This window comes from Bison bison, unplaced genomic scaffold (genome assembly GCF_000754665.1).
Source record: "Bison bison bison isolate TAMUID 2011002044 unplaced genomic scaffold, Bison_UMD1.0 scf7180017864472, whole genome shotgun sequence".
NCBI classification, from domain to species: Eukaryota; Metazoa; Chordata; class Mammalia; order Artiodactyla; family Bovidae; genus Bison; species Bison bison.
In genome coordinates, this window is record NW_011495033.1 from 11,683,137 (window position 1) to 11,688,983 (window position 5,847).

General features: G+C 45.4%; 1 pseudogene; it reads left to right on the forward strand.

The window, feature by feature from the left end:
• Positions 1-2,319: 2,319 nt before the first annotated feature.
• Positions 2,320-2,862, forward strand: LOC105004185 (annotated as a pseudogene).
• The last annotated feature ends 2,985 nt before the right edge of the window (positions 2,863-5,847 follow it).

Here is a 5,847-nt window from a genome sequence, read left to right on the forward strand (position 1 = left end):
ACCACCAGGAAGGTCTCTGAGTCAGAATGATTGGCTCAAGACAACCCATAAACTAATCCCATCAACATAAAATCTGAGACTCCAAGCCATGTAGCAGAGCTGTTCTCCTGGGTTCCCTTACTCTGCTGCTCTCCACCTCGATGCTCTTTCCCTATAAAATCTCTTGCTTTGTCAGCACATGCGTCTCCTCAGACAGTTCATTTCTGAGTGTTAGAGAAGAGCCCGGTTTCGGGCCCTGGAAGGGGTCCACTTCCTGTAACAATTGGAACGTATTCATCAGATCATCCAACTTCCCTGGCGATCCAGTGGTTAAGAATCTACCTGTCCAAAAAGAAAAAAAGAATCTGCCTTGCCAATGCAGGAGACACAAGTTTGACCCCTGGTCTGGGAAGATCCCACATGCGAGAAGCAACGAGGCCGGTGTGCTCCAACTACTGAAGCCCAAGTGCCCTAGAGCCCGCACTCAGCAAGAGAGAAGCTACCAGAATGAGAAGCCCGTGTGCCTCAACAAAGAGTAGCCCCTGCCACTACAGAAAGCCCACGTGCAGCAACTGAGAGGCAGTGAAGCACGCCCACCTCCCCCACCCCCGCAATAAAATAAAATAAAATAAACCATTCCACTAGCCTGCTGCGCAGCAGAAGACTGCTTACTGAAAAGCACCCTGGGCAGAAGGTGATAACTTGAGAACTGTTAAGTTCCCTGTACAAGTGTCCTGGCTGGAACAAATCCCAGTAGCTTCTTCCTGTTCTCGTTTTTACCTGGCTTGTCATCCAGGGTGTGTTCTTGATCCACCATTGCTAACTATGGGGAAGGAAATGCATGGTGGGCTATTTGGGAGGAGGCGCTAATCTCTCCTACTTAGCTCTGGACCTTTCGCCTGGCATTAGTGCAGCCAATCAATAGTATCTTATCTCCAGACGTCTCAGTCCTTCCCCTAAGAATCAGTTCAGATTGTTTCCATGCCATTCATGAGTTTACTACTGGGACATGAACTGTGCCTTTTCAGGATCCCAGTTGATAATCTGACAAAAGTTTTTTGTCATTAATGAGTTTTTGTTAACCTCCAATGATTGAGTGTGGGTGAAAGAAATATACACCAACTCCTCTATCTCCATGTAATTGATTTAAATAAAGGAATATTAACATCAATGATGAAAATACACGTCATTGATGAAACAAGGGAAGGGAGACATGGATATATACCACAATCATTTCTGCTGGATGATTGTCACCTGGGACTCAATTTAAGACTAAAACCTACACCTTTCATTTCCAAGAGATTAGTGTTGTGTCATGAAAACTGAATAGAGGAAATCCTAGCAGATCCTCACTAATACCCACTAAACAGAGAAATATAGTCTCCTAGAAAAAGCAGTTTGTGTGTATGTGTGTGTTTTTGACAGATGGGGCCATTTCCTGCTTGGAATTTCTTTTAATGCTATAGATTAATAGTACCTGTGTATAGTTGAGGAACGAAAAGGAGGCCAGGAAAACAGAAAAACCTGTGGAGAGGTCGTTCCCTGACTGTACATCCCATTAAAGCAAGAAGCTCATCTCAGGGCTGAGAGAAGTTCCCTTATATTTAGGGGCAACTGACCCCATGAGGAAATTCAACTTACAAAACAGCCAGGAAGGAAGCCATACACATGAACATGAAGCAGAAGCAGAACCAAACGAGAGAATAGACACCAAAAACTATTACCTGGAACAGAAATTTGAACAAACAAAAGATAAATGTCTACCCGGAGGAACTTCTAGACAAGACAACCCATGACTCTAACTTCCTCTCAATTCTGTGCAGGAAACTGACATTCCGAACTTAATATTTTAAACCCACATAATGAAGGACTCCAAGAGCAGCCAGGTAAATAGTGAGAGACCCAAGGAAAATAAATGTAGAATATTTATAGTCAATTATCAAATCTTTCTAAATCAGAGATTGGCAAAGTTTTTCTTATAGGGCCAGATGGATAAACATTTTAGGCTTTGTGGGCCAAGAGACACAGTGAGAGCTCTTATTATTTAAAAATATAATCATTAAAATGTAAAAACTATTTTTAACCTGTGGGCCGTTAAAAACAAAATTAGCCACTGGCCAGATATGGCCCATGGGCTGTAGTTTGCTGGTCTAGACTTGTTGATATTGTTTAGTCGCTAAGTTGCGTCCGATTCTTTTGTGATCCTATGGACTGCCGCCCACCAGGCTTCTCCGTCCATGGGATTTTCCCAGGCAAGAATACTGGATTGGGGGCCCTGCCAAAAGGAGTCTGCCCATCGCAGAGTCCATGCACCCACCCTTGCCCACCACAGCTTTAGTCATGGCATCCAGCAACGCGCATATTGGAAAACCCGCCCTGCAATTCCAGGTTCCCCCAGTGGTGGATGGTGCCTTCAAGAAGGTGAAGCTTTCTGAGTACAAAGGAAACTACAGGGCCCGCTTTTTCTCCCATCTGCAATTTACCTTTGTGTGCCCCACGGAGACCATGGCTTTCAGCAACGTGCTGTGGAGTTGCACAAGCTGAACTGAGCGTCTCCGTGGACTCTTAGTTCACTCACCTGGCTTGGATCAACACCCCCCAGAAGGAGGGAGGCTTGGGCCCTGGAACATCCACCTGCTGGCCCATGTAACCAGAAACTTCTCCCATGATTATGGTCCCAAGGAAGATGAAGGTATTGCCTACAGGGGCCTCTTTATCATTAATGGCAAGGGTGATCCCTAGATCACCCTTAGTGATTTGTCTGTGGGGTGCTCAGTGGATGAGGCTCTGTGGTTGGTCCAGGTCTTACAATTCACAGAGGAGCATGAGGAAGTCTGTCCTGCTGGCTGGATGCCGGCAGTCACACAGTCAAGCCCAGTGTGAACCACAACAAGGGAATCTTTCTCTAAACCCAACCAGGCTGGCAGATGGATGGCAAGCTTGGGCTCTTGGCCACCATCTGTGCCCCTACCTGTGTGTGCCCCTTACTGACCCAGGAAAGGCCAGACCTGCCTCTTTAGGCTCGACGGTCCAAGATGGAAGAGGGGCTAAGCCAAAGCCTTCTTAACCTCCTAGCTGAGAGCTAGGTGAATGGTGACCCCCTCTTTGGACCCCACATAACTGGGAACAGGCCTAGAGGTGATTAATAAAGTATTAGTGCATGCGTGTGTGCTAAGTTGCTTCAGTTGTGTCTGACTCTTTGCAACACTATGGACTGTAGCCCACCAGGCTCCTCTGTCCATAGGATTCTCCAGGCAAGAGTACTAGACTGGGCCATTTCCTATTCCTGGGGATTTTCCAACTCATGTCTCCTGCACTGGGAGGCTAATTCTTTACCACTGAACCACTAGGGAAGCCCGATCTAGACTTATCCTCACTCAAATATGAATAATGAGGAAAATCACTGGATCTGTGACTGTTATGAAACACAGCAGAAAAAGATAGACACAGCATATAGAGAGAGACAGATATTAGCAAAGATACTTTAGGTCATGTCAGAAATCCAATTTAAACTATCTTCAGGGAAAAAGGATTATTAGCTCAAACAACTGAGCAGCGCTGGTGGGTCAAAAGGGGGAGCAAAGTGATCTTTTTCTTCCATCTCTTTTGTCATCTTTTCTCTATGATTCAGTCACTTTCAATCTGCAGATGTAAAAGAAATATGTTGGAAATCTGGATTAAGCGAAAGATTCGGGAAAAATAAAAATAAGTAAAACTGACCAATAAATATCTGTATAGATGCATAATATGAAAGTGACTTAAAAACTGATGAAGAGAGAATTCCTAGTGGTCCAGTGGGTAGGACTCCGAGTTTCCACAGCAGGGGGCTTAGTTCCTGGTGGGACAACTAAGATCCTGCATGCCCCGTGGCACCTCTAAATAAAAGCAAAGAAAAAATAAGTGCCAACATTGAATAGTTAAGGTTGGGGCTGGAATGTTCTGGACTTGTCAGCCAGGCCGCGCCAGCTGCCTGTGTCAAAAAAGCAAAAAAGAAGTTTAAAAACTAGTTAAAAAAAAAAAAAAAAGCTAATGAGTAAGCTCTGGGTTTGAGAGGTGGATTTGAGAGGGCTTGAGGTGCGTGGGGGAAGCTTGGAAAGGGAGAGAGAATGGAAGAGGAGGAGAATCGACTAAGGACAAGGAAGGAGGTTCTTGAGTATTGTTCTGGGTGCACAGATCCAGAAATTTGAGGCAGTACTTATTCTTGTAGCATTCCTCATCATTCTCGGTACAGGAGCGGAGAAGACAGCACCGAATTTGTTCTCAAGATGGTGTTGGATGTCAATTCATAGCTGAGTTGGTAAAGAATGTGCCTGCAATGCAGGAGACCCCGGTTCGATTCCTGGGTCGGGAAGATCCCCTGGCAAAGGGATAGGCTACCCACTCCAGTACTCTTGGGCTTCCCTTGTGGCTCAGCTGGTAAAGAATCCACTTGCAATTTGGGAGACCTGGGTTTGATCCCTGGTTTGGAAGATTCCCCTGGAGAAGGGAAAGGCTACCCACTCCAGTATTCTGGCCTGGAGAATTCCATGGACTACAGTCCATGGGGTCTCAAAGAGTCGGACTCGACAGAGCAACTTTCACTTTCACTTTCTGATAGTAAAACAGAGCAGGACCATATGGTCCTTGCTCACCCGATCCCCCCACTGCCACCCACAGTATCTTCTGCCTGACTTTTGCCTGTGAAAAACTTCACAGGTTTAATAAGTTTAATCAGAGAAGTGAGACATACTGAAACAAAGGAAAACAGTCCAAGGAGACTAAATAATAATAATGCAGTCATTAAGCATAGTCAAGGACCTTTAATATTTTCTCAAGGGCTATAGATAATATTCTGAGCCATACCCTGTGACTTGTCTTATAGCTGTCTTATAGATACCAAAACACCAGGTGGAGAAGTTAACTACATGATGACCAGACTGTGCCCAGGACTTGAGCTGCCACAATTCTGAGAACTGACTGCAAAGAAATGGAAACAAGTGCACCCCACTGAAGATTAACTGTACCTACAACCACCAAGATGATGCTGATCAGACCACTGATGACCAATTTGAAGATGACTGTTAGAGATGACTGTACTCTTTCTGCCTGTAATCCCCCCCACTCTGTCTATAAAAACCTTCACCCCCTGATTGTCGGGCTGGGGGGGAGTCGGCCTTTGGACAGGGTCGGCCACTCTCCCTCCCAGTTGCCGGCATCTGAAATAAAGCAAACTTTCCTTTCCAGTGACCCGGCCTGTTTACCGGCTTTTGAGTGGCAAGCAGACCTGTATACCCCTCCCCACACCTTTCAGTAACAACAGAAGAAGGAAGGGATGCGGGAAGTGAGAGTGCTCCTCAAGGACTAGTTGAGGTGATAACCAGGGAGGTCAGACTACAGAGCAAGGGAAGTTTGGCAGTAATGGAGCTGATGTGTTGAGAAAAGAAAGATCAAGAACCTACATGTCTCTAGAAATTTACACAACATTGTATATCAACTATATTTCAACAAAATAAAAGAACCCCTATGCCTTTTTTGGGTCGGTCAAACCTCAAAGCTGGCAAAAAAAAAAGAACCTACAGGACTCTGTACGATCTCAAAACAGTAATAAAAGCTAGGGTTTGGAAGAGGTAGAAATAGAGAATGGTAGGTACACTGAAGTCAAAGATCTCCATTTTGTTTTATTATTATTTTTACTTAACATTTGGCCACACATTGCAGCTTGCAGGATCTTAGTTCCCCGACCACAGGGTTGAACCAGGGCCCCTAGAAATACAGACTCCTAACCACTGGACTGCCAGCTGCTGCTGCTGCTAAGTTGCTTCAGTCGTGTCCGACTCTGGCGACCCCATGGATTGCAGCCTACCAGGCTTCTCCGTCAATGGGATTCTT